Raw genomic sequence first — 27,925 nt, forward strand, 5'->3', positions numbered from 1 at the left:
CCGTCTCATTTGTCTAATCTTTTGGCAATGTGCGCCGCTTGACTTTGGTTTCACGCGGAAATACCAGGGCTGACTGGGCAGGCTGGGGAGGTTTCCGGGACGGGGCTGTGGCTCACTGGTCGGCCAAGCAGAGCCTCCTGTGGTCTCTGTTCCTAGGGGAGGGCGAGGAGGAGGTTGCCTTGCGGGGTGGCCTTTCCTGGCCGTGTCCTCTGGGAGGGGAGGGAGGACACCTGACCTGCCCCCTCAGGGCTGGCCTTCTGCCCACCGTCAGTCCCCTCCTCCCACCTCATCTTTGTCAGGAGCCAGCTCCAAGCCCCCTGCTCCTTGAGACCCTGACGCGTGGACCCCGGGGCACCGGCAGGCACAGGGCTTGCAGGAGGCTCACTGCGGGCTGCACACCCTGTGGGGGAACTCGGCGTCTCATGGAGGCTCAGTGTCCAGCGTGGGGCGAGGGCTCTGCATCTTTGGGGGTTTGGCATTGTTGGGGGGGCTCCATGCCCAGTGGGAGGGGCCTGTCTTCCCCAGGCCCAGGCCAGCACTGCGGAGTGGGCTCAGATGCCCATGCTTGGGTGCTTGGGGGTGGGGTGCACTCAGGTTCCCTGCGCCCCACCAGCCTCTTGGCTCTGACTTCTGTGTCACAGACTCTCACGGTGCCTGGGCCCGGGGCTCAGCATCCACAGCAGCAGCCCCATGCCCCAGTCACCGTGGGAACGCACCGCAGAGCAGGGAGGCTGGAGGCTGGGAGCTCCCTCCTGGCTCTGGGCCACTCTCTGCCTGCATCACCTCATCAACTCCACACTTCATTTGCTTCATGAAAGAGGAAAGCAAGGTTGAGGAGACCCAGCAGCTGCTGGTGCTCAGCTCACAAGCAGCCTAGTTGGGGCTGAAGCCAGGTCTGTCTGAGGAGTGCCATGTGCTCCCTTCTGGCCATGCTGCCACCTGGTGCAGGGACAAGCCTTGGTCCCGGGGGAGCTGTTGAGATTTGCTTTGGAGGAGAGGGGAGCAGGGTCCCCTGCGGGGCAGGAGCATCCTCACCTGTGGCTGGCTTGTGGCCCTTGGGTAGCGGGCCTCCTGGGAGAGTGGCCAGTTGGGGCAGACGTGGCCTTCACAGGGGGCAGTTGACAAGCTGGAGGGTGGCTGCCCGGCCTCCTCGCTGGTCACTCTCTCGGAAGAAGGGGAGGGTGTGGAGGCTGGGTGTGCAGAGCCGAGGGTGCGGGGCTCAATTATGCAGGGCTGGACATTCAGGATGGAGTGTGTAGAGCTGGGTGTGCAGGGCCAGGTGTGCAGGGGTGGAGTGTGCAGGGCCAGGTGTGCAGGGGTGGATTGTGCAGGGCCAGGTATGCAAGGGTGGAGTGTGCAGGGCCAGGTGTGCAGGGGTGGAGTGTGCAGGGCCGGGCATGCAGGATGGAGTGTGTAGAGCTGGGTGTGCAGGGCCAGGCCTGCAGGGGTGGAGTGTGCAGGGCCAGGTGTGCAGGGGTGGAATGTGCAGGGCTGGGCATGCAGGGTGGAGTGTGCAGGGCTGAGGGTGCAGGGCTGAGTGTACAGGACTGAGTGTGCAGGGCTGAGTGTGCAGGCCGGGTTTGCAGGGCCAGGTGTGCAGGACCAGGGGTGAGGCGGTGCTGCCTGCAGGTGTAGCCCCTGCCCATAGTGCTCCCACCTAGATCTCTCACCATCACCTTCCTGTCCCTCCTCCACTCTGGGTCTGGGGACTGCAGACCTGAGCTCAAACGCAGTTGGGAATATTTAACTAACCCCCCAATTATAATTGATTCCAGTTTTGAAAATAAAAGCCATATTTTCTGGTTCCCCCAAATTATTTCATTTGAACAAAGGAGTGGGGGAGGGAGACAGGAACTCTCTGGGCAGCTATGGAGGGCAGTGGGGGGAAGGAGCCCTCCCCGCTCCCCACAGCCCCAGCTCTCCCTCCTTGGCCCAGATGGCAAGTCTCGGGTCTGCAGCGGGCGGGGACTTTGCAGCAGTGTTTCCCTGAGGCCCTGGGAGCCCTTCCGCAGAAGCAGCGGGAGCCGTGGGAGCACAAAGCGGGCCTGTCTGCCCGGAAGGTGGAGGGCCCGGCCCTGGGCAGGCCCTGCAGTGAAGGCTTCCCCGGCCCAGTGCAGGCCTCGGTGCAGTCACAGTCAGGGCCAGCCGCTCATTTTGTCCAGGGCTGGCTTTGGTGTTCCCCAGGCCTGTGCCTGTGTGACCGGGGTAACCTACTCCACCTCTTGGACCTCAGTCCCCCTTCTGTTCAGCAGGGAGGAGATTTGGCGATGTTTTGTGCAGGTTGCATGAGTCCACGTAGGTGAGGCCCGGAGTGGGCCTGGCAGAAGGGTCGGGAAGTGGGGCTCATGGCAGGGACAACCATTGTGATGGCTCAGGTGCAGACTTTGTCCCCAGCTGATATGGTTTGGCTGTGTCCCTACCGAAATCTCATCTTGTATGTCCCATAATTCCCACGTGTCATGGGAGGAACCCAGTGGAAGGTGGTTGAGTCATGGGGGCAGGTCTTTCCCGTGCTGTTCTCGTGATAGTGAATAAGTCTCATGAGATCTGATGGTTTATAAGGGGGAGTTTCCCCACACAAGCTCTCTCTCTTTGCCTGCTGCCATCCATGTAAGATGTAAGACGTGACTTGCTCCTCCTTGCCTTCTGCCATGATTGTGAGGCCTCCCCAGCCACGTGGAACTGTAAGTCCATTAAACCTCTTTCTTTTGTAAATTGCCCAGTCTAGGGTATGTCAGCAGTTGGAAAACGGACTAATACCCTGGCTCTTGGGGTAATTACACAAGAGCACCCAGCTGCCATGTGGAGTCTCCCAGAGTGGTCCAGGGTTTGGAAGATCCCCCAGGACTGCCAGTTTCCTTGCCCTGTGGGTCTGCAAAGGAGCGAGGGGGACTCTAAAGACCCCCTGCCCTGTCCCTGGGAGGACTTTGGGGTCCCATCAGAGTATCAGTTTCATCAGACCAACCAGGAACAGTTTTCACAGCTGAAAACCTGGCCTCGTCCTGCCTTTGCACCCGGGTCCCACCTGTGTGCGCTGCTCTGGCAAGCGTGGATGGATGCCCTCACCCCTTCCCCAACACCCACTGGTGACCTGGGCTTGGCTCAGAATTGGTAATGAAAAGACCAGCAAGAAAAAGTTACTGAGAACAAATGACCTCCTAATAGATTTGTCTTTTGTAGTACACGAAGTCACAAAAGTCTCTACAGATCTCTTGATCTGGTCTCAGCTGACCTCATGGGACAAGGGCAGGCTCTGAGAAATGAGGCCTGGGTCACCTCTAGGTACTTTCTTGGTTCAAGAAACTTTGGCTCAAGCCAGGCATGGTGGCTCACACCTGTAATCCCAGTCCTTTGGGAGGCCAAGGCACGTGTATCACTTCAGCTCAGGAGTTCGAGACCAGCCTGAGCAACATAGTGAAACCCCATTTCTACCAAAAATACAAAAATTAGCCAGGCGTGGTGGCGGGCACCTCTAATTCCAGCTACCGAGGAGGCTGAGGCAGGAGGATTGATTGAACCTGGGAGGTGGAGGTTGCAGTGAGCCAAGATTGCGCCACTGGACTCCAGCCTAGCTGACAGAGCAAGACCCTGTCTCAATAGATAAATAAGTAAATAAATAAATAAATAGTAACTTTGGCTCTGATTCCCTTTCGGGCCTCAGTTCCCGCCCCCCCCCACCGGCACCAGTCAAAGGGGCAGATCAGACGGGTCTCCGGCACCACCACACTAGAGTGTTGCCACCCTCACTCCTGGGTCCAGGTGAGTGGTCAGGGTTCCAGTGATGCCCATCAGAGGCTTGGCTGCCCCAAGGGCTTCCTGGAGGAGGTGGGCCTGTGGGCTGGGGAAGGTTTGGGAGGTGCAATTTGTTCCGGACAAGTTTCCAGACAGGACAGAGACAGAAGCAGAGGAGCAGAGCGGAGGAGAAAGTCATTTTGGCCCTGAGGTACGGGGTCGGGAATGAAGGAAGGGTCAGCCAAGCTTCTAGAAGGTCCTCGGCCTCTCTCGGTGAGATGGAGCCAGGCGTTGCTGGGGGCCAGCTGGCAGGTGCTCCCGGGTACCTGCCGTGTGCCTGCCAAGCCGGGGGAGACATCAGTGGTCCTGCCTGGAGCCTCAGCACCCAGGCCCACTCTTGAGTCCTGCACCTTTGAAGGAAACCTCGGTTTCCCTGCCTTGAGCAGGAGGCCCTCAGTGGGGGTCTCTCGGGTGTGGGCCTCTCGGGTGTGGGCTGGAGGTGGCTCTGGCAGCTGTTGGGGCCCTGAGGCTATGCCAGGAAGCAGAGCCTTAGAGAAGATTGGGTGGCTAGGACTGGGTGGTGTCCTGAGCCCGTTTAGCCCTTGGCGTTGGCTCAGGGCGACTGTTTCTAAACCGGGACCATTGATTAATGGAGAGGAAGCGGCCCTCCCCGCTGCCTTTCAATGCTGCCCACTGTGTCTGAGGGTGGGAGTCTGACCCCTCGCCCGAGCTCCAGACGCCACCCAGGGCTGCTCTTGGCGACCAGCCACGGCCAGGCCTGGGAGCTGCCGCTGCTGCACTCAGACTCTGTGCCCCAGGGAGTGGTGGGAGGGGAGGACGGGGCTCCTGGAAGGGCGGGCTCTGGGGCAGGGATGTTCTTTTCACGGCCTCTCTCCATGTTGTGCACTCCCTGGCTGGAGCTGGAGCTGGGGCTGTCTCCGGTCCTGCTCCCTGCCATGGGACCTTGTCCAGAGGCCTGCAGCCTGCAGCAGCCCCAGCCTGGGCTGATTCCTGGGGAGGCATCTCAGCTTTGTCCTGTGGACGTGGCCTCGGGTTAACCTGACCCTGGTCCTGGGCTGTAGTTCCAGGCTCCCCGCACTGTTTCCCGTGCTTACCTTTAGGCGCAGACAAGCAGAAGGTTTCCATCTGGGCCTGGAGCTGGCTCAGCCAGGAGGCCACCCTGGGGGAGGCTTTTTGTGTCTGGTGTGAGAAATGATCCTAGCATGCCCCGGGAGGACTAGGGGTTACCTGGCGGGGGGACCCAGCACACCCGGGAGGACCCAGCAAACCTGGGGGAACCCAGCACACACAGGAAGGACGCAGCACACGCAGGAGGACCCAGCATACCAGGGAGGACCCAGCACACCTGAGGGAACACAGCCCACCAGGGAGGACCCAGCACACCCAAGAGGACTCAGCATACCTAGGAGAACCCAGCACACCCAGGAAGGACCCAGCACACCCAGGAAGGACCCAGCACACCCAGGAGAACCCAGCACACACAGGAAGGACCCAGCACACCTGAGAGAACCCAGCACACCCAGGAGAACCCAGCACACCCAGGAAGGACCCAGCACACCCAGTAGAACCCAGCACACACAGGGAGGACCCAGCACACCCAGGAAGGACCCAGCACACCCAGGAGAACCCAGCATACCTGGGAGAACCCAGCACACCCAGGAAGGACCCAGCATACCTGAGAGAACCCAGCATACCTGGGAGAACCTAGCACACTCAGGAAGGACCCAGCACACCCAGGAGAACCCAGCACACCCAGGAAGGACCCTGTACACCCAGGAAGGACCCAGCACACTCAGGAAGGACCCAGCACACTCAGGAAGGACCCAGCACACCCGGGAGGACCCAGCATACCTGGGAGAACCCAGCACACCCAGGAAGGACCCAGCATGCCTGAGAGAACCCAGCATACCTAGGAGAACCCAGCACACCCAGGAGAACCCAGCACACCCAGGAAGGACCCAGTACACCCAGGAAGGACCCAGCATACTCAGGAGAACCCAGCACACCCAGGAAGGACCCAGCACACCCAGGAAGGACCCAGCATACCCAGGAGAACCCAGCACACCCAGGAAGGACCCAGCATACTCAGGAGAACCCAGCACACACAGGAAGGACCCAGCATACCTGGGAGAACCCAGCACACCCAGGAAGGACCCAGCATACCTGAGAGAACCCAGCATACCTAGGAGAACCCAGCACACCCAGGAGAATCCAGCACACCCAGGAAGGACCCAGTACACCCAGGAAGGACCCAGCATACTCAGGAGAACCCAGCACACCCAGGAAGGACCCAGCACACCCAGTAGAACCCAGCACACACAGGGAGGACCCAGCACACCCAGGAAGGACCCAGCACACCTGGGAGGACCCAGCATACCCAGGAGAACCCAGCACACCCAGGAAGGACCCAGCATACTCAGGAGAACCCAGCACACACAGGAAGGACCCAGCATACCTGAGAGAACCCAGCATACCTGGGAGAACCTAGCACACTCAGGAAGGACCCAGCACACCCAGCAAAGACCCAGCACACCCGGGAAGGACCTAGCACACCAGGAAGGACCCAGCACACCTGGGAGGACCCAGCACACCCAGGAGGACCCAGCACACCCAGGAGAACCCAGCACACACAGGAAGGACCCAGCACACCTGAGAGAACCCAGCACACCCAGGAGAACCCAGCACACCCAGGAAGGACCCAGCACACCCAGTAGAACCCAGCACACACAGGGAGGACCCAGCACACCCAGGAAGGACCCAGCACACCTGGGAGGACCCAGCATACCCAGGAGAACCCAGCACACCCAGGAAGGACCCAGCATACTCAGGAGAACCCAGCACACACAGGAAGGACCCAGCATACCTGAGAGAACCCAGCATACCTGGGAGAACCTAGCACACTCAGGAAGGACCCAGCACACCCAGCAAAGACCCAGCACACCCGGGAAGGACCTAGCACACCAGGAAGGACCCAGCACACCTGGGAGGACCCAGCACACCCAGGAGGACCCAGCACACCCAGGAGAACCCAGCACACCCAGGAAGGACCCAGCACACCCAGGAAGGACCCAGCACACCCAGGAGAACCCAGCATACCCGGGAGAACCCAGCACACCCAGGAAGGACCCAGCATACCTGAGAGAACCCAGCACACCTGGGAGGACCCAGCACACCAGGAAGGACCCAGCACACCCAGGAAGGACCCAGTACACCCAGGAGAACCCAGCACACACAGGGAGGACCCAGCACACCCAGGAAGGACCCAGCACACCCAGGGAGGACCCAGCACACCAGGAAGGAGCCAGCACACCCAGGAGAACGCAGCACGCCCAGGAAAGACCCAGCACACCCGGGAGGACCCAGCACACCAGGAAGGACCCAGTACACCCAGGAGAACCCAGCACACACAGGGAGGACCCAGCACACCCAGGAAGGACCCAGCACACCCAGGGAGGACCCAGCACACCAGGAAGGACCCAGCACACCCAGGAGAACGCAGCACGCCCAGGAAAGACCCAGCACACCCGGGAGGACCCAGCACACCCAGGAAGGACCCAGTACACCCAGGAGAACCCAGCACACACAGGGAGGACCCAGCACACCCAGGAAGGACCCAGCACACCCAGGGAGGACCCAGCACACCAGGAAGGACCCAGCACACCCAGGAGAACGCAGCACGCCCAGGAAAGACCCAGCACACCCGGGAGGACCCAGCACACCAGGAAGAACCCAGCACACCCAGGAAGGACCCAGTACACCCAGGAGAACCCAGCACACACAGGGAGGACCCAGCACACCCAGGAAGGACCCAGCACACACAGGGAGGACCCAGCACACCCAGGAAGGACCCAGCACACCCGGGAGAACCCAGCACACCCACGAAGGACCCAGCACACCCGGGAGGACCCAGCACACCCAGGAAGGACCCAGCACACCCAGGAGAACCCAGTACACCCAGGAGGACCCAGCACACCTGAGAGAACCCAGCATAGCTGGGAGAACCTAACACACCCAGGAGAACCCAGCACACCAGGAAGGACCCAGCACACCCAGGAAGGACCCAGCACACCTGGGAGGACCCAGCACACCCGGGAGGACCCAGCACACCCAGGAAGGACCCAGCACACCCGGGAGAACCCAGCACACCCGGGAGGACCCAGCACACCCAGGAAGGACCCAGTACACCCAGGAGAACCCAGCACACCCAGGTAGGGACCAAGGGAAGGATCAGCCAGGCTTCTAAAGGGTCCTTGGCCTCTCTCGGCCAGATGGAGCCTGCCCAGGGCTGGCTGGCAGGTGCTCCCAGTACCTGCTATGTGCCTGCCAATCGGAGAAGGAAGGACCCAGCACACCCACGGGGACCCAGCACACCAGGGAAGACCCAGCGTACCCGCAAGGACCCAGCACACCTGGAAAGGACTCAGCACACCCAGGAGAACCCAGCACACCAGGAAGGAGCCAGCATATGCAGGAAGGACCTAGCACACCCAGGAAGGACCCAGCATACCCAGCAGGACCAGCATACCAGGAAATGACTCAGCATATGCAGGAAGGACCCAGCACACTTGGGGGGAAGACCCAGCACCATTGGGGAGGACTCAGTGTGTCTGGGGGGACACCCTCACCCAGGAACCTTGCTCTCTGGCCTTTGGAGCCGGGAGGACCCAACACCCTTGGGGAGGACCCAGCATGTCTGGGGGGGATGTCCTTACTCTGGAACCTTGCTCTCTGGCCTTTGGGGCAGGCTGGCCTTGGTCTCGGTGTTTTCCTGCTCTCTGTGCTCGGGGGTGGGAGTCCTCTGAGAGCAAGAACAGGCTTCTGGTCTCCATGGTGGGGTCGTGTCCTATGAGCACCGGACACCTGACACCTGGGCCGGGAGATGCCTCATTGACTCCTGCCCTTCCTGGCTGTTCTGGGTTCCAGGCTTGGAGGAGCACTCTCTGGTTTCTGGACCATCAGAAAACCCAGCCACTGGCCATGGCTGTCCCCTCCTTGTGGGATGGTCCAGGGCCACCCCTGGTCCCCCAGACCCTCTCTCTGTGTCCTGCTCCCCAGGCTGATGGCTGTCTGTGCTCACAGTTAATGGGGTCCCTGGAGGCCCCCGAGGAACATGGAGGTGTCAGCCATGAAGACAAGCTGGTGCTGAGCCGGCTCAGAGGGGGAGATAGGGCTGTGGTGTGTGTGTCCCCGTGTGCCACAGCCTCCCTGGGGCCCTGTCCCTGGGGATTGGTGGAGGGGAGAGACTGGGTGGCCCCAGGGGATGGCTGGAGGGAGGGCTGAGCCTCTGCCGTGTGAACGGGGAGGATGACTAGCCTCCTGGGCAGGCTCTGTGCCTGGTACCAGGCTGGGCGGTGGAGGGGGCAGGATGATTTCCTGCTAGGCCAGTTGTGGGCTTCACGCCCTGCAGGCAGTGAGGGCCCGGCACAGGGGCAGGGCAGGGGCAGCCTCCTATCCTCACATTCCCAGGCCCACGTGGTCTTTCTTGGAGGCAAGGTTGGTGGTGCAGTGGTTGTCCGCTGAGCAGGGCTGGAGCAGCGGGTGTGCCCCGGCGGGTGGACAGAGCACCTGGCACCTGGGCCGGAAGATGCCTCCTTGACTCTCACCCTGTCTGGTTGCCCTCAGGTCCCAGGCTTTGAGGAGCTCTGCCTGGTTTCTGGGTAATCAGAAAACCCCATGCCCAGCGGCCTGCCTGGCTATCCTTTCCCTGTGGCCTTCGGCTTTTCCACACACATCCTCTTTAACTGCACTGAGCCCCTGGAAATCCCCCGAGTCCCGCTTCCCCGTGGGAGCCAGTGCCTGCCGGGAGGCCCCTTCTGCCTGCAGTGGGTTGAGCGGGCAGGGCAGGTGCTTGACTTTGGCTTCACTGGCCTCAGTCCCAGGCGGCCCCTTCCGCCTGCAGTGGGTTGAGTGGGTGGGGCAGGTGCCTGACTTTGGCTTCTCTGGCCTCAGTCCCTGCATGACAGTCGGCTGGGACAGGTGTGGCACCTCCACGACCATCTTGCTATGCTCAGGCTGGGCCACCTCCTCGACAGGACAGCTGGGGAGACTGAGACCGCCTGCAGAATCCAGCCTGTCTTTCAAAGGGCTGACTCTGGGAAGGGGATTCCTGTCTGTGCAGTGAATTGTTTAATTACCAGGTTTGTTCTCCCCCTTTCCTGCCACCCACAAAAGGGCCTCTGTCTTCCTCCTGGGATAGTGCTATCCTCCCGGGCCTTGGCTCTGTGCACAGTGGGGTTGTGTGGCCTCTCCCATGCTGGCTTCACAGACAGGGTGGTGTTTTAATGACATAATTACAGCAGGAGACATTAAGAGGCGGACCCACCCAGGCATTGCGGGGTGGGGGGCTTCTGTGGGCTCCCCCAACTGCCCCCATGCTGCCTGGTGAGTGGGCACCTCAAGTCTTCCTGCCCATAGCACGGACGGCTGTCCAGGCAGCCACTGAGCCCGGTGGCAGGCCACTTCAACACTGTTCAGAGGACGACCAGGCCTCTTGGCTCCCTGTGCCTGCCCCAGGCCGGAGACCCCGTGGCCCCCCAGTCTCCTGGATGGTCTCCTTGGACAGCTCTTCCCACTAGCTGGGTGCGTCAGAGACCTTCAGCCTCCAGGATCCTTTGAGTCCCCTGATCCTTGCCTCGGCCATCCTGTCCCATCCAGATTCCCTGGACTTCAGGGCAGCACTGGGGCTGACCACGGCATCCGGGTGTGGGGCTGGGCCTGTTCCACTTCACACATGGGGATACTGAGCCCCTGGCGGTTCTTGAGTTGCTTGGAGTCAGTGATGGATTTGGTATTGGCCTTTGGCCCTTGACCGCCTGCCCAGGGCAAGGCTGAGGGCCTTTGGGAGCCCCGGCTGAGGGGCGGCGGGGTGGTGTCTGGGCATTGGTGTGGCCTGGGTGCCCTGTGATGGGTCCCAGAGGCTGTCCCTGCTTCTTTGGGTCCTGCATCTTTGAAGGAGCCTCGGTCTCCCCCCCGAACAGGCGGCTGGCGGCGGGGGTCTCTAGGGTGTGGGCTGGAGGTGGCTATGGCGGATGGAGTCGGCTGCAGGAGCTCCCTCTGGGAGTGTCTGGGGCTATGGGTTGTGCCCTGGCCTCTGGCAGACCCGTACCGGGCAGCTGCCAGCTGAGTGAAGCCAGGCTCTGCCCACTCGCCTGGAAGCTGCAGTGCCCAGCCTGACAGCTCTCATGGGCCACACTGAGGGTTTGGCATGTTCTTTTCTGGGTAGAGAGGCTAGGCCAAGCTGCATGGAGCTGGGGTGCAGACCTGCACCCTGTGAACACGCTCTGCAGGCCCTTGTGGGTTTAGGCTGTGTTTGGCTGGTGGAGGGAGCAGAGGGGCAAACCTCACCCACAGGGCTTCTGTAAGGTGCAGAGGACACAGGTGTCCCCTGCGGTGCTCACGGCCTATCCTGCTGATGTAGAGAAACCCACCGTCAGGAGGGGCTAAAGGGCTGGCCAGCAAGGTCATAGGGCACTGGCTGGCATCCAGGGCAGGGCATGGGGGCAACAGAGGTAGCTCGAAGGGGCCAGGCAGGGGATGGTTTGTGGGTGTCCTTGCATTTGGGGGGCTCTTAGCCTGAGTGCTGGGGAGAGCTGCTTGGGGTGCAGGTGATGGGCCCCCATCCTGAAGAAAGTGGGTGCATGCTGGGACTCCTGAGGAGCCTGCTGGGCTGAGTTGCTGCTTGAGCCTCCCTGTCCTGCTCTAGCCAAAGGGGTGGCCTCCGTGGGCCCCATGAGGGGCCTAGGACCACTACTGAAGCCCCCATGTGGGACCTAGGACCACTACCAAAGCCCCCATTCCCCTGCCGTGTTCCTGGAGGCCAGAGCCCTCAGGGGCCTTGGTTTTTACCCAAGCACACACTGGGTGCACTGAGGGCTAAGGCCCAGTGTGTCTGACACATTCATGGCAGGTCCTGCACACTTCACCCCCTCATCACTCCAGGAATCTCTGGGAGCCTCTGCACCCCAGGCCCTGGTTGCAGTAGACATGTTGACGAGTCAAATTGCAGCCTGTGGCTGAGCTGTGGAGACTCCGGGTGCAAATTCCTGGGGAATTCCTGCAGGCGATCCTGCACGCCAGGCCTCTCTGGCGTTTATGGGACGGGTTCTGCCTCCTCAGCAGCTGGGCCCCGTGGCTGGGCCTGTCCCACAGCATGGCAGTGCCTGTGAGACCCTTGGGAAGAAGGGTCCAGCGTGGCGGGCAGCAGCCTGGGGGAGCCTGAGGCTGGTTTCTGGGCTCCTGGCAGGTCTCAGCCACCTAAGTGAGGAAAGAGGGGAGGGGTTTCCTATGCCAAGGTCCTGCCATGAACCTGTCATAGAAACACAGGCCTGTCCTGCCTGCACCAGGTCCCGGAGGACAGGTCGGTGGAGGGCCGTCTCCTTCGAGGTCCCTGCAGCCTCCCAGGCCCCCCTGCCCCTGGCTGGACAACCCCGGCCTGCAGGGTGACGCTCTGGGTCCCAGGTGCTCATAGGGACCGAGGGCCCACGGTGTGATGGCCAAGGAGCTAGGCCAGGCTGGCCATGTCCCCGGCAAACAGGACCTGTGGTCAGAGCCTGCAGGGCTGCGCGGTGCTGGCTGGCAGGTGGCTTGTCCTGGGAGAGCCTGGGGGGGGGGCATGTCCATGCTGGGGGTGCAGGAGGGATCCCCACCACACGCAGCCCACGTGCAATCAATAAACACGCAGGGTCTGCAGGTCCCACCTGACCTCTGGCAGTGCCAGTCCACTGACAGCCCTGCTTTGGGGAGCTATGCCCAAGACTGGGGCCTTTGTAGGGAGGGGAGGGTCCCAGGAGAGGCGAGGAGGCAGGGCCTGGGCCTTCTGGAGCTGTGGCCTCAGGGGCAGGTCTGGGCTGGGTGAGCCCTGGCGGGTAGGAAGGGAGGAAGCGTGTCCAGGCCCTGCCCATGTCCAGTGCATCCCTGGGAGGGACCAGGGCTCCGTCTCACCGTGTGGCCCGGCTCCTGCTCACATCTTTGCCTCTAGCACTCTGGCAGGGTAGATGCGGCGTTGCCCATCTGCCAGCACCGTGCGACCAGGGCTGGGGCCCTTCTGGCCACCACAGGGCAGCAGCAGGCCCCAAGTGCACCTGCCGCTGGGGTGTGGGGCCCTGGTGGGTCTGGGTGCTACACCTGGCCAGGACGGCCTCACTATGCCTCAGTTTCCACCCTGGGAAAACAGGTGTGGTAGTGAGGGCCGCTGTAGGGGCCGTGGTGAGAGTCAGATAGGAGGCTCCACAGGATGCACTCAGCCTAGCACCCAGTTATTTTTGAGGCTGGAGGAGAGAGGCACTGCTGCCTCCTGAGTCTGGGTGAGCTCTGGGGGCCATCGCTTTGCAGCACCGAGGACCCAGCCAGCCCAGGTGTCTCCTGGGATCCCTGCAAAGCCCCTCTAGGGCGTGCCCTCATGTGCCTGGGCAGCTGACCTGGACTCTGTGGCCTCTCCAGCCCCAGCCATTTCCAGCTGTTTGATGGGGCGCCGGGGGGCTCATAGCGTGAAGTGCGTTGGGGGAAGGGCCCCGGGGTCCCTCTGATGGGCCGAGCAGCTGGTCCTCGAGGTCTATCTGTGACGCTGTCCAGAGACAGGTAGGGCTTGCTGGCCCTGCGGGGTTCCTTCCAGCAAGGGAACACCCAGGTCTTCCAGAGCGGCCTGTGAACAGCTCGGTTCTTGGCCTGGCTGCCAAAGTGGGCCCCAGGTTGGCCGGCGTCCTGTGCCTACCCTGCCTTAGCGCTGGCTGCCCAGTGCCAACCCTGTTCAGGGAGGCAGATGCCAGGACCTCTGCTGATTTTGCCCATTTTTAAGATTCCTGGGGCGGTACCCATGCCCCCCTTCCCATGGAGTAATGAATGAGGCTCTGCAAGCAAGGGGCTGCGTGCTTCTGGAATCTGTTCTCTGATGTGGCTGCCCCAGGCATTCCAGAGCAGGGCCCGGCCCTCTGGCCCGGTCAAGCCGGGGGCCTGGGCAGCATCACTGAGGCCAGGCTAGCCAAGAACAGGACAGTGACTGCAGGAGAAGGAGGTGACTGAGGTGCTGACAGCCTCCTAAAGTCTCCAGCCGGTGCTGGCCTCAGGGGTCTGCTACCCAGGTCAGCCTCAGGGGTCAATGTCTTCTCTGCTGAGAGCGCTGGGGGAGGTCACCCACCGTGGTGGGATCAGGGCTCTACGAACCTGCAGGGCAGTGGTCCACGGCGGGTCCTATAGCAGCTGACCCTGAGGTCTCAGGGAGGAGGAAGCTGGATCCCCACTGCACCCTGTGAGAGTCCCTGTGCCGCTGGGTGTCAGGGTCCACAGTGCCTGCCCTGGACGAATGCCGAGTGTGGCTGGAGCAGAGTTGGAAGGCACCCGGATGTCCACGCGCACTTCTGTTCTTGGTGACGTGGCCACCTCCACTTGGGAGTCCCCTGCCCTCCTGGGAAACTGCAGTGGGCTTTGGCACACACAGGCCCCTGAACCCCTGGGACAGGGAATCCTGGACAGCCCCATGCCACTCTGTTTAACTGGGCAATTCAGGAGGTTCTTGGACACCGGGCACCCTGGTGCTGTGCCCCAGGTCCTATCATGGGGACCGTCCAGGGCCAGGCCAGGCAGCCTCGCACGAAGCGTCCTCCTCTCAAGCCAGGCACCGATAGGCTCCTGGTCCTGCTCCCTGGACCCCTCCTGGAAGGGGCCTCCTGCAATCAAGGGGTCCCCACCTCCCTTCTCGCCGCGTGCTCAGGGTGGGGCGCTGGCACCCCCTGGTGGCCATGAGACGCCAGAGCAGGCACCAGGACCCGGGGGGTTTAAGGTCCAGCTAGGAAGGGAACTTGGTGAACTCTGGGGCAGAGTGGGGTCTGGGGATGGGCTCTGCACGTGTGTTTCTCACCCACTGCTGATGCCATCTTGGTGCCATGTCTGATAAACAAGGAGGCGCCTGGGGACGCCCAACTGCCCAGGCCTCGGGGACACAGTGGGAGAGAGGACGAGACCCAGGCAGGGGGTTCCAGGGTAAGAAGGGGGTACCTAGGGGGCTTCATTCATGCGTCCATCGCCGGACCCCACTGCGTGCCAGGCCCCGTGCTTGGAACCCACCAGCCAGTCCAGCAAAACCCCTGCCCTCCTGGGTCCGTGTCCTGGTGCTGGGACAGAATTGGAAGGAAAGGTGTAATTCAGTGGTGGTGCCTGCCGTAGAGAATGTCAGGATATGGGGCTGGAGAATGCCTCGGCTGGAGCGGGGCCGTGGAAAATGTCAGGATACAGGCTGGAAAATGCCTCGGCCAGAGCGGGACCGTGGTAGTGGGGATGGCGGGGCCTCACAGGAGGGGAGGTCTGTCTGTGTGAGGACCTGGGGGGGCCCAGATGGGGATGAAGGGGGCCCGTCCCCGGCTTTGGGGGAGCCTGGTGCAGAGTGGGTTTGTCCAGTGGGACACTCACCCCTGTTGCATGGCTGAGGGTTTTAAGGGAGTGGGGGCCATACCCCTGCTTTGGGGAGCTCCCTCTGGACATTGGAGGTCGAGGAAGGCAGTCTAGTGAGGAGGTTGTGTGGCCACCAGGGGAGATGGTGGTTCTTGCCAGGGCTGGGCTGGTGGCCAGGGCAACCTTAGACCAGCACAGTGGGGAGAGGAGGCCAGTGCTGGGCACAGGAGAGGGAGGGGAAGCTTGGGCTCCAGTAGGTGTGAGGGAAGGAACACGAGTATTAGGGTCACCCTGGCCAGACTGTTCCCTCTCCCTTCCCATGGGTCTTACAATGCAGTCTTTTGTGACCTCTGCACAGCTCCCCCAGGGCTAAAGACAACCCCCCGCTTTACTGACCCCTCCAGTAGCTGTTTGTCCAGGCAGTTACAAGATGAGGTTAACATCTGTTCACCTCGCATAACAAAGCTGGCAAAAAACATCTCTAGGATACAGTCAAGACACCTGCACCCCTGACTCAGCTCCCCCACCCCGACTCAGCCCTCCTGCACCCTCGACTCAGCTCCCCTACCCCGACTCAGCCCTCCTGCACCCCCGACTCAGCTCCCCCATCCCGACTCAGCCCTTCTGCACCCCTGACTCAGCTCCCCCATCCCGACTCAGCCCTCCTGCATCCCCGACTCAGCTCCCCCATCCCGACTCAGCCCTCCTGCACCCCCGACTCAGCCCTCCTGCACCCCTGACTCAGCTTCCCCACCCCGACTCAGCCCTTCTGCACCCCCAACTCAGCTCCCCAACCCTGACTCAGCCCTCCTGCACACCCAGCTCAGCTCCCCGACCCTGACCCAGTTCCTCGCCCTATAAAGTCCTGCCATAGTCTGTAAGTGGGGCTGCCTCCTCTGCTTTTGTCAGGAGGTAGCCCGGCAGGACTGACGGTAAATCAGCTTGCCTGAACTTGGGTCTACTGGCCTCATTCCTTTCTCGGCTGTCCTTCCAATTATCCCTTACAACGAGCAGTTGCTGTTTGTGCCTATGCCCAGGAGGGGCTGGCCTGGCAGGACAAGTGCCCTCAGGTCGCAGGGTTTTGCTATTGCCTTGGGAAGGGGCAGGCTCTGGCCTCTCAGGGCACCTGGCAGGTCTGACTTCCCTCCCCAGACAGGCAGACACCACAGGGCCTGCACCTCCCACACTCGGGTGTCTGTGCCAGCCTCTCCGTCTCAGTGTTCCCAGCTGTAGAATGGGAGCAGGACTTGCTGACCCCAGGGCCTCCTTAATTCAAACAACCTGAACATCAGCCTCGTCTCTCTTTCTTAGGGGTGTCAGGGGAGCCAGAGGGGGACTCTTTGCAGAAAACCATAGAACCGACGCCAAACCCAGCTCATGAGTGAAACATTCCTCACTCCATGTCCGTCAGCAAAGTGCGTTCTTCCAAAATGTCTGCTGGCCTTTCCCGGGTGCCAGGCACAATCGGGGGCTGGCCACACCATGGTGGCCGAGCAGGCATGGCCTGTTTTCAGGGACCTACAGTCCAGTGGGGAGGCAGACATCCCCTGCCCCAGCTGTGACTCCAGCTATGACGAGGGGACGGACCTGTAGCTGGGGCGTGGCCTGGTCCGTGGACAGGGCAGGTACTCTGGGCGGTGGGAGGCTCTGTCCACCAAGCCCAGACACCTGGGCTGCCATAGGTGCCAGGCATGGGGCTTGACTCTGGGGCCTGCAGTGCCCAGCCTCGTGGCCATATGTGAGTGACAGGCAGATGGGCTTGGACCCCAGGAAACCATGGTCCTGATGAAGGTTTGGGCAGGTGGGACAGGCCACCTACAAGGTGCAGGTGCGATGTGTGTGACTCACTGTGAGGGGCCGGCGCTGGGCTCGCACACAGGGGGCAGGGGCAGGGCTGCTCAACAGAGCAGGCAGCCTCCAGGGAGGGACCCTTGTACTGGACCAAGAAGGGGTGTGGGCAGGACCAGCAAGGGGATGACAGCAGTCCAGGATGGGGGCTGCCTCGGTGGGCAGAGAGGTGCCTGAAAGCCTTCCTCCAGCCATGGCCTGGGGGCGCCTGAGGACAGCCCACCGTCCTTCCTGTGGGTGGGTGTACAGAGGGGCTGGCCCAGCAAGGTCCTCACCTCCACTGTTACCAAGGCCCTGTCCGGAGCTGGCCCAGAGGGAGGTGTTGCTGCCGGCCTTGAGTGCTGGACGGGGTGGTCTGGTCGAGGGGCTGTTCAGCAGGTGCTTGACCAACAGAGGCTTGAGCCTGTCCAACCCTTGGTTTCAGACCGGAGAGATGTGAGCGTTTGGCTGGTCCAGCCTGGTAGTGGCTCTCCGACCTGGGGGGTTCCCAGCAAGGCTCCAGCCCTCCCCTGGCGGGGGTCTGAGCTCTGCTTAAGGAAATCATAGAAAAGTGCTGAGCCCCAGATTCTTATTCTTCTTGATCTGCACTCAGAGGCTGAGCCAGAGGCGCAGGGAGTGTCACAGCCTGTGTCCAGACTGAGGGGGATGCCAGGGGCCAGGCCCTCTGAGCCTCTGGGTTCCTTCCTGTGGGTATTGACTATGCGAGGGTTTGGGGATCTGGGTGGACCCCACATGAGTCAGAAATCAGTGCCCTTGGGGGAAAGACAAAGACAGAGAGGGAGACACAAAGAGAGATGGAGAGACAGACAAAGAGACAGAGAAACAGATATTGAGAGACAGCAAGAGACAGAGACACAGCGAGGGACCGGGATGAAGAGAGACAGAGACAAAGAGACATAGAGAGATAGAAAAAGATAGAGATGGAGGAAAAGAGACAAACACGCAGAGAAATAGAGACACAGAGAAAGGACAGAGAGAGACACAAAAAGAGACAGAGACACAGAAATAGAGCGACTGAGAGAGACACAGAGGAGAGGGCAGAGAGACTGCCTGGCTCGCCCACACCAGCCCCCTACCCCTACCCCTTACCCTTGGTTTGGGGCAGCCGCTAAGCATGGCGCTGGCCTCCCACCAGCACCGCCAAAGAATGAAACGTCCCAGGAACTCGGCCACGGAGGGGAGTGAAGACCTGGATCTTTGGGGGAACCAAGGAATGTTCTTGGCTTCCTTCCTTTGACATTTTGTCTCGTTTTCTGGGAAACAAATGGGAACGAAAAGCCCCCTCCCACGTTTTGGAGGCTGGTTTGTAGAAACAGGACAAACCTGGTAACTTCAGAGTAAGCAGAGAAACTGTCAGAAGTCAGGAGAGCGAAGTCAGACGGCCTGGCAGGACAGGCTTCCATGCTGTGTGCCCCGCCACCCCACCCCGTGTTTTCTGTTGCTGCTTCTGCGTTTCTGGAAGAGGCAGCTTTCCTAGGGCACACCCAGGATGCGGGCGGGAACGGTCTTTGTCATCAGCCGCACCTGACTTTGAATCCAGACCTGGCTCCTGGGCCTCCCACAAGCTCCCCCGGGTCTGTGACTCTGTCCCTGCAGGGTGCATGGTCCCCGACCATCCAGGCCTGGTGTCTGCAGGAAGGGTCTCTCCACCAGCAGTGATGGTGAGGGCGTTGCGTCCTGGGCTGATGGCAGAAGGTGATGGGGCCCTTCTGGTCCAGCGGGGTGACCCCACTTCTGGAAACAGTGTTAGTGACTTCTTCACCCTGGGGTCCTGTGTGGGAACCTTCAGGGCCTCCCGTTGCCAACTTGCCGGCCCTTCCAGATGCCTGAGTCCCTCTCCAGCTTGGGTCCCCAGGGGGCTCCTGGCTGGACAGGAAGCTCTGAGTGCCCCCATAGCCCTTGCTCCTCAGCTGAGTGTGGAGGGGCCCTCCCTTGCCCATTGCCTGGAGCTCAGCTCAAAGCCTGCATCTCCCCCTTCCATCAGCCTCAGGTCAGCGTGCAGCCTCCACCCGACCTGCCGTGCCGCCTCCCCTTGGAAAGGCCGTCTCTCCTGCCAGCGGGTCCTTTACCCTTGTAGCATCTCCTGCCAGAGACCAGGGCAGACTTGGGGGAGAACCTTCAGCTTCATGTGACCCAGAGACTCCTGTATGCCTGGCTCTGGGAGTACAGAAGGGCCTAGAGCTGACCCCTGCCCTCCGAAGCCCCTGGGGCACTAGAAGGATGTGTGCCAGAGGGTAGTAGAGGCCTGGGGGTAGAGCCCAGCACCCCCTTCGCGTAGAGACCTGGGGGACCAGCCCAGCAATCCCCTCGCAGCCGACGCCTGAGGCTGTTCCTGGCTGCTCCGGTGGCTGCCAGAGGGGACTGCCGGGTGACCCTGGAAATCCAGAGTGGGTGGGGCCTGTCTGACCGTTTCTAGGCGACCCACTCTTGGTTTCCAGGGTTGCCCTGGAAACCACAGATGGGGAGGGGTTGATGGCACCCAGCCTCCCCCAAGCCTGGGAAGGGACCCCGGATCCCCAGAGCCTTTCCCTGCCTATGGAGCGTTCCTCTTGGAGAACAGGGGGGCCTCTCAGCCCCTCAATGCAAGTTGCTGAGTGAGGACAGCAGTCCAAGGCCACACACTGCTGGGAAAGGCCACACCGTAGAGACAGCAGAGGTGCCAGGGGTGAGGAAGGGGGGAGGAAGGGGTGAATAGGCGGAGCACAGAGGATTTTTAGGGCAGGAACTCCTCTGCGTGATCTTACAATGGTGGATCCAGGCCATGAGACACTTGTCCAAGTCCATGGAATGCACAGCCCCTAGCGGGCCCTGAAAGGAACCCTGGACTCAGTTAACAACAATGTGTCAACGTGGGCTCGTCCGCCGTACCAAGCGGTCATTCCAATGGAGGATTGAATGATACAGGAAATTATGTGTGTTGGGAGAAGGAAACTCTGTACTTTCTGTCCAGTTTTTCCATAAGCCTAAAAGTGCTTTAAAAAATAAAATCTATTAGTTAAAAGAAAAAAAAAAGCCCAGCCTTCTTTGCCCTCTGGGACTAACCTTGCCAGGCCCTCTCCTGCCCCGAGAGCACCTCCCGACTCCCAGGAGACGGGCTCATCGTGTTTCCTTTTTTTTTTTTTTTCTCTTTTATTTTGAGACGGACTCTCATACTGTTGCCCAGGCTGAGTGCCATGGTGTGATCTCGGCTCACTGCAACCTCCGCCTCCCTGGTTCATGCCATTCTCCTGCCTCAGCCCCCCGAGTAGCTGGGATTATAGGCACTTGCCACCATGCCCAGCTAATTTTTTTTATTTTTAGTAGAGATGGGGTTTCACCATGTTGGCCAGGCTGGTCTTGAACTCCTGACCTCGTGATTTGCCCGCCTCGGTCTCCCGAAGTGTTGGGATTACAGGCTTGAGCCACCACACCCGGCCGGGCGAGTGCTTATTTTGGTGCTTTCTTGCTTGGTGCATGTCCAGACGCCTCCTTTCCTGTGTCTTCCGCAGAGGATGGCTCTGCGCTTTCAGTGTCTGGGCTTCATACTCCCACCGTCCCACTCCCAAGCCACTGGGTGTGTAAGTGTGATTGTCACAAGTGTTTGCAAGTAGACTTCTTCTTCTTTTTTTTTTTTTTTTTTTTAAGAGACAAGGTCTAGCTCTTTGTCCAGGTTGGAGTGCGGTGGCACAGTCATAGCTCACTGCAGCCTCAAACTCCTGGGCTCACGTGATCCTCCTGTCTCAGCCTCCCAAAGCACTGGGATTATAGGTGTGTGCTACCTTGCTGGGCTGCAAGTTGATGTTTGAATGGTCAAATGTCGAGGTTCCTAGCGGTGTGAGGAAGCTATTCTGTTGCGAGACCAGTAACCTAATGGAAGGTAGTGGTTTTGGAATGACTTCTCAGGGCCTGAGGTTTAAGGACGGGGCAAGTGGCTGCCATGCCGAATGGCCTTAGTGCACTGCAGAGGCCCCCAGGGCTCCTCCTCCAACCACCTTGCAGAGTGAGCTGCCTCCCAGAGCTCCCAGAGCTCCCAGTGCAGAGGGAGGGGATGAGTGATGGAGAAGAATCTTCTAAGATATTCGGTTTTATTTTTCATTTTTATTTGTGTTTGTTTTGTTTTGAGAGAGGGTCTCACTCTGTCACCCAGGCTGGAGTGCAGGGGCACAGTGATGGCTCACTGCAGCCTTGAACTCTTGGGCTCAAGTGATCCTCCCCCTCAGCCCCCGGAGTAGCTGGGACCACAGGTACCCCATTATGCCCAACCAATTTAAAAAAAAAATTGTAGAGATGGGGTCTTGCTGTGTTGCCCAGGCTAGTATTTGTTAGAAGCAGGTGCTCAGCGCTGCAAACAAGAGCCAGTACTTAGACCAAAATTTCTCAGCAAGGCAACTTTACTTCTCAGCAAGGCAGAAGGGTGCTGCTCGCATCCATCACGATCGCAAGAGCACACTGAACAGAGAAAGGAAGGGGTTTTTATCCCTAACGCAGTTCTGGTTTCTGTGTCTTTCCCCTGTTGGCTGCAGCTGGACCGCACAACCTAAGCTGATCCCAGTTGGCTTAGAATGAAACTCTTTCCAAATAGGGAAAACGCACGTCTTGCGAGCAAGAAAAAGGGAAGTGGGGGCAAGAAGGGGGTAGGGTTGATTTACAACCTTACAACTTATGACCAGGAAGTTGAGTCTTTGAAGAGGACCTTAGTTGTCCCAACATATTGAACTCCTGGCCTCAAGTGATCCTCCTGCCTTGGCCTCCCAAAATGATAGGATTACAGGTGTGAGCCACCGCACCAGACCTAGATGTTCAGTTTTAGAAGAAAATTAGAAAGGAGGTCGACACAGTCACATGTACATTTATGCATGACCAGTTGGTGGAGTGGGAGAGAGAGGAGGGGACGAGAGAGGCAGGGACAGTGGCACTGCACAGTCCTCAGAGGGGAGAAAGGAGAAAAGCTGGTCAGGCAGTTCCTGGAGCTGTCACCTCGGTGACATTGGACCAGGACAGCTGGGTGATGTGTGTCCTGCAGGCAGTGAGTGCTGAGGGTCTGAAGGAGACTCTGAACTTAGCACATCCAGACCGTGACCACTGGCCCGGCTGAACCACCGCACGGAGCGGGGAGGGGAAGGCCGGCTGCACCGCGGAAGCATGCTTCCTATGCAGAGGGCTCTGTGTGGCTCCTTTAGACAGCAGACCACCCAAGAACACTCATGATAGGGCTGAGCTTTCGATGTTTGTTTCCTGAGAGCCTGTGGAGATACCCAGCCCTCTTGACTGCTGTGCCCACCCGGACGGCGCCTCATAGATTAGACGGTTTTCCCTGAGCCTGTGCGAACGACGTCTGCCCACAGGCCGCTTCTTCTGGGAGGCCTTCCCTGATGTGCCCTTCTGCACTTTATCCCCTGAACTCCCCCTGCTGCCGGTGCTTCCTGGGCCCCCCGTCTCTCCTTGCCAGGGCTGGGCATCCCTCGGTGCTCCGCAGCGCTGGCTGTGGGAGTGAGCGAGGGATGAGCGGGCCCTGTGTCCGGCTCCCTGTGGCCTGTGCCAAGGTGGGGCGGGCTCTGATGGGAATTGGGGTTGGAATGTTCTGGCTACCGCAGGCTGGCAGGGCTTCTGAGCTGCAGGCGCAGAGATAACTGCCCAGCGAGGTGGGCACGTAGCCTGGACGCTGGGCTTGCTTAGACAGTGGCTCCTCCTCAAGACCCCTCCAGGCCAGCCTGGCCGGGCAGGATGCCCTCGCCACCCTGGGAGCCAAGGGCAGCTGCAGCCAGGAGCAGCCTGCAGAGCTCTGCGGGGGAAGCTGCGTTCTGTTTGTTTTTCATGGTAAAGGTTCAATTTTTCTTTTGCTGCCGTGACAAATGGTTAGAAGTGTAATGCTTCAAACAGCACAGATCTGTGATCTCTAGTCGTAGAAGGTAGAATCCCAGCTCAGGTCTCCCTGGGCTTACGCCAAGGTCTTGTCAGGGCTGGTCCCTTCTGGGGACCCAGGGAGAGTCTTGCCGTCTCCCTGCCTTTTCCAGCTTTTGGGGAGCTCACACATTCCTTGGCTCGTGGCTCCTTCCTCGTCCTTCCAAGGCAGCAGCGCCCGTCTCTCCCGGCTGCTGCGATGTCCTTGCCTCTCTCTCTGACTCCGACCTTCCCTCCTGCCTTCCCCGCATCCCCAGCACCCACGAAACTCCATGTGATTCCACCAGGCCCCCCAGATAAGCCGGGATCGGCTTCCTAGGTCAGGTCGGCTGAGGGGCAGCCTTCGTTCTTTCCACAGCCCTGGCTCCCCTGTACCATGAAGCAGCCTCACCATCCTCACCCGGCAGGCTCGGCAGTTTTTAACATTCTCCGGCCTGTGAGCACATGTGGTTGGGACAGGGACATGAAGTACCTGCATCCTTGTGTTTTCACCGGAGCCTCTTCTGCTCTCCAGTGTCCTTTTTTGAAGGATAATGTACGTGCCACCCCTTGTCCACAGTGGAGCTCTTAAGCTGCCTGCAGTCTGCTTGGTGGTCGGTCCTATTCGTCTCCAGTGTGTCCCGGCCTCAGGCAGTCACCGGGTCCTCTGTCCTCTCATTTGCAGGTAGTTCTGCTGCTGCAGCCTCCGTGACCCGCTCCTGACTCACTGGAGTGGGAAGCAGGCAGAAAACCTGGTGGGCGGCCGAGAGGAGGCCCAGGGCGTCTCTTGCTTTGCCGAGGTTTCTCCTACCCCTGCTGGCTGTGGCTCCGTGAGGAGGTCCCGGGCCAATTTGGTTCAGCCGGCCAGCGGTTTTGGATGCGCCACTTACCATGAAACTTCGTGTAATGAGTGTGACGTTGTCACCTCTGGGAGCTCATGGGGGTGTCTTTGTGCCAAGATCATGGAGTTTAATTCTGACCTGGCCTGCGGGCCTCACACAGAGCTCTAGGTTATGTGTGGGGACCCTGCCCCACTCCCCATCCTGGGAAATCCTGACGGGGCTTGGGGAGCAGAGCATGGACTCACAGGGTGGCCCAGCAACAGGGACGTGGTTCACTTAGCACCTGGGCCACGGAAGGCCACTCCTGCTGTGACAGGTGGAGCCCACCCCCAAGGTCTCTGAACCCAGCCCACCTTGGAGAGGGGCTCCCGTGGCCACGGACTCCAGCTGGTTCCAGGGCCAGCCAGGATCCCGTGAGTCCTGTGGGTGGGCGGGCAGACTGGAGATGTAGCCAGTCCTAGGTGGACTTGCAGCCACAGTCCCTCCCCCAGAGATGATGGGACAGCTTGAGTCGGGGACTGATTTGGGGCACTTTCTTCTTGGACAGGTGCTCAGAAGGATGCCAGCTCAGTCTTCCAGGATACCTCGCTTCCTCGGCTGGGGGCAGGGGCAAGTTCTGCCTTTGGATGCCGCCGCTGGCCCGGCTTTCCAGGTCTTGGCCTGAGACCCCAGGAGGAGCTTCTGGCATGAGCGGCAGCAGGCACCTGACCTGGCAGCCCTGCGGGGCAGGGCGGGCTGGAGAAGGCTCCTCTCGGCCCTGCAGGCTCCTGCTGTTTTACTGACGGGTTCAGCTCCCTGGGGCCCCCTTTGCAGCCATGAGAACCACAGGGGTCTTGGTTCTAGTTGTGGAGGATGGGGGCCGCAGGCCAGACCCCAGGAGCTCTGCCGTCTCCTGCTTTCATTTCTGAGCCGCCCACATTAAACACAGCGCCCTCAGTGCTTACAGGAGTCGCCTTGCCCCAGCTCTCATCCTGCCTGTACTTTCCTGTCTTGTCTGGACATGGGTGGTGGAGGCCCAGAGCGGCTTGGGGGTCAGCCACACCCAGCGGCCTGAGGCCATGCCAGCCTGGAACCTGGCCCTCAGGGCCTCTGCCCTGCCTTTGGGCACCTGGCTTCCAGCTGAGCATGGGTGGAGGCGCAGGGAGAGGCCTCCTGCAGCTCACACCCTCCTCGTGCCCAGCTCCTCCTGCTTGCTGTCTTTTTGGGCAGAAGAGGCCCCTTCTTGGCCCTGATCCATAGCCCTGGGTGGGTGGGTGGGTGGGTGGTGGGGACCACCTGTGCTTCTCTCTGGCCAGCAGGCCCCGTGCGTGGGGTGTTGGCCTGGTGGGATCCGGGCTTTGATCTTTCCTGCTTTCTCCCATTGCCCTGGACAAGAGGGTGTGGCTGGGTTCCAGGACAGGAGAGGGCCGGGCAGGGCCTGGGATCAGCCCTTGCCCCACTCCCCTGCCAGCCGCCCTGTCTTTTCCCTGAGGGAGCTGGAAGAGGCCAACCCCCAAATCAGTGGCCCTAGCCTCCACACTGTGGTTTCCAGAATAGTGGCCCCACGATGTCCACAGCCTAATCTCAGGAACCTGTGACCTTTACCTTGAATGGCAACGACTTTGTAGATGTGATCACTTTCAGGAATTTGAGATGGGAAGGTGGCCCTGGGTTGCCCAGGTGGACCCTGCATACTGTCACTCATGTTCTCATGGAGGGAGAGAGGCTGGCACAGGAGAGGAGGGGCAGCGGGACCTCAGAGACAGAGGCTAGAGTGAGAGGATCCGGTTGTGGGAGAGGCTCTGGAGCACCTGCCTGGGGGGCCCAGACATTCTCACTTTGGACTTCTGGCCTCTAAAACTTTAAGAGAGGCTTCTGTTGTTTAAGCCACCTGGTTAGTGACACTCTGGTACATCAGCCCCAGGAAAGGGATATAGCTGCCTCCTGTAGTAGCTGGGACCCTGGGGCCCTTACCTGACTCCAGGTGAATTACCTGCCCCTCTTCCCCCAGGCTGAAGCCACCCTCCCCTCTCACCGGGACCCCTGGAGTGCTGTCCTCCTCCCGCCTGGCCCGGCTGGGTCCCCACCCCTTGTTAGACCCCGCTGGCTTTTCCAGTGTCCCTGCCATCCCCCAGCGGCCCTCTCTCGGAGCTGCCTGGTCTGGGCGCTGGTTGATGCTCCCAGCCCAGTGTTGCAACCCAGAGTCCTCACCGTCTCCTCCTGAGGTGTCGTCTTAGTGCCCCTGCCCACGGCATGCAGCAGGGTGCATGGCAAGGGGGTCACGGTGGCTGCCGGGGGCGGGATGGGGTGCATGTGCTCTTCCCCACCCCAAGTAGGCGTTCTGGAAGCAGGCGCCAAGCTTGTTCCCCGCAGGACACCGGGAGGCGTGTGGGCCCCACAGAGCAAGCTCGCACAGGGCCCCCCGCTTGTCCCTGCCCCTGAGGTGTTGGCGGGGGGGAGCAGCTGGGTTCCAGGCAGAACATTCCTGGGGAGGAAGACCAGGCAGGCCCCAGCCGTGCCACCCACCCACGTCGGCACTTTCTGGTATGCTGGCCAACGGGGTGCTCCCGGGCCCACCTGTTCCCAGAGGTTGGACCTCTGAGGCACAGCGGGGTGAGAGGCTGCCCACCCTTCCTGAAGGGGTGCCTTTCCAGTGCAGGGCCCCCTGTGAAGCCCCCGATGCTTGCCGCTGCCCTGCCTCTCCTCTGGAGCCACTCGTGGCGGACTCCCGGCCAGCTGGTTTTTGTCAGTGCTCCTGGCTGAGGTTTTGGGACCAGCCCTGACCTGCCTGGGTGACACCAGTACTGCAGGCTGGGAAGATTCGTGGCCTCTCGGGCAGGCAGGGTCTCGTAAATCCTGCTCCTGCCGTAGCCTGAGGCCCAGTGGGCGGACTTGGCTCAGGGATCACCATCTCTGAGGACAGCTCCCCTGCCTGGGGTGTGGGGCGGCCTCTCTCCCGTGGCTCCAGCCTCTATCCTGCATTGTGAGGCTCCCCCTCCTCGTCAGCTCTTCCTCCTGGGGCTGGCGGGGGTGGGGAGGGTCTCTTGCCTGTGTTCCCGTTCCGCCTGTTCCTGAAGACTCTCAGGAAAAGACCCAGCACGCCCAGGGGTAGGCAGCGGGGGTCCTGCTGGAGGCGCCAGGCTCACAGGGTACCCGGAGTACCCTAGGGTGGGGGGAGCTGGGCAGGCTGGGCCCCTGGTGGGAAAGCCGATTGGCCGTGGATCCCCATCCTCAGGCTGGAGCCAGGGAGGGAAGGAAGAGGATGGGGGGGGGGGTCAGTGGGGCGGGGGCATGTGATGGGGCAGCCTGGCTCCGAGGCCCTGGTAGTTAGGCGGAGCTTGGGGCCTCCCTGTACCCTCAGAACAGGGCTATGCATTACCTCTGAGGCCCCTGGCCACCAGCCCTAGTGGCAGCTAGGTCTGTCTGGAGGGGATTAGGGGCTGGGCACCTCGCAAGATGTCCTTGGGGCCTGGCCGGGCCCTGAGCCTTGGACTGAGCCTGAGCTCTGGGGGGGACCTGGGCAGCAGCATCTGATCTGTCCACTGGTGGGGCCTCGGGATGAAGCAGCAGTCTTACCTGGTGGGGGACTGGAAGACCCAGCTGGGCTTGGAGGGCAAGGTGGCTGCAGAGAAAAGTGGGGGGTCTGGGCCCGGTGGGTGAGCACAGCGGCCCTTTCCCTCAAGCCACCCTGGCAGGCTGTGGCCTCCTCATTTCCAAGGGAGCCTCCCAGGGTTTCTTTTCTTTTTTTAGAGACAGAATCTTGCTTTGCTACCGAGGCTGGAGTGCAGTGGTGTGACCATACCGTACTGCAGCCTTGAACTCCCGGGCTCAGGCCGTCGATCCTCCTGCCTTAGCCTCCGAGTAGCTGGGATGACAGGCGTGCGCCACCACACCTAGCTAATTTGTTATTTTTTGTAGAGACGGGATCTCATATGTTGCCCAGGCTGGTCTCAAAGTCCTGGCCTCAATAGATCCTCCGGCCTGGGCCTCCCAGAGTGCTGGGATTACGGGTGTGAGCCGCCACGTGTGGTCTTACCAGGATGCCTCAGCGCTTTCTTGGCTCTGTCCTAGACCCCAGTCCTGCTGCCCTCCTGGCATCGGGCGCAGCCCCAGGCAGCTTGTGTTCCTGTGGGGGCCTGGACACCTGCCCTCGCCATGTCCCCACAGCCTGGAGCAGGGAGAAGGTCCTGACTGGGAGGCTGGCCCTGGTGGGCGGGGTTGAGTGCTAAGGCTCCTCTGTGGCCAGGTTTGCATTCTGTGCC

General features: G+C 60.9%; 1 protein-coding gene, 1 long non-coding RNA gene and 1 other non-coding gene across 6 annotated transcripts in view; 2 read left to right on the forward strand and 1 right to left on the reverse strand.

Annotated features, from left to right (window-relative positions):
• Window positions 1-27,925, forward strand: part of MEGF6 (multiple EGF like domains 6) — a 136,665-nt gene that overhangs the window by 44,768 nt on the left and 63,972 nt on the right. The window contains exon 1 of one of the 4 annotated variants that reach the window (XM_063805675.1): window positions 2,582-2,684. The exons of the other annotated variants lie outside the window; for them this stretch is intronic. The gene's annotated coding sequence lies outside the window, so the exon portion shown is untranslated. Of the gene's footprint in view, window positions 1-2,581; window positions 2,685-27,925 lie in introns of those variants that run through there. 4 annotated transcript variants of the gene reach the window in all.
• LOC134809442 (uncharacterized) lies at window positions 16,539-19,386 on the reverse strand. Its single transcript, XR_010155194.1, has 3 exons — window positions 18,307-19,386; window positions 18,073-18,178; window positions 16,539-17,396 (listed from the first exon to the last, which is right to left on the reverse strand). It is a non-coding gene; the product is annotated as an uncharacterized LOC134809442 (long non-coding RNA).
• On the forward strand, window positions 19,340-19,434 carry MIR551A (microRNA mir-551a). The gene has a single exon (NR_035900.1). It is a non-coding gene; the product is annotated as a microRNA mir-551a (primary transcript).

Source organism: Pan troglodytes, chromosome 1 (assembly GCF_028858775.2).
Source record: "Pan troglodytes isolate AG18354 chromosome 1, NHGRI_mPanTro3-v2.0_pri, whole genome shotgun sequence".
Lineage (NCBI taxonomy): Eukaryota > Metazoa > Chordata > Mammalia > Primates > Hominidae > Pan > Pan troglodytes.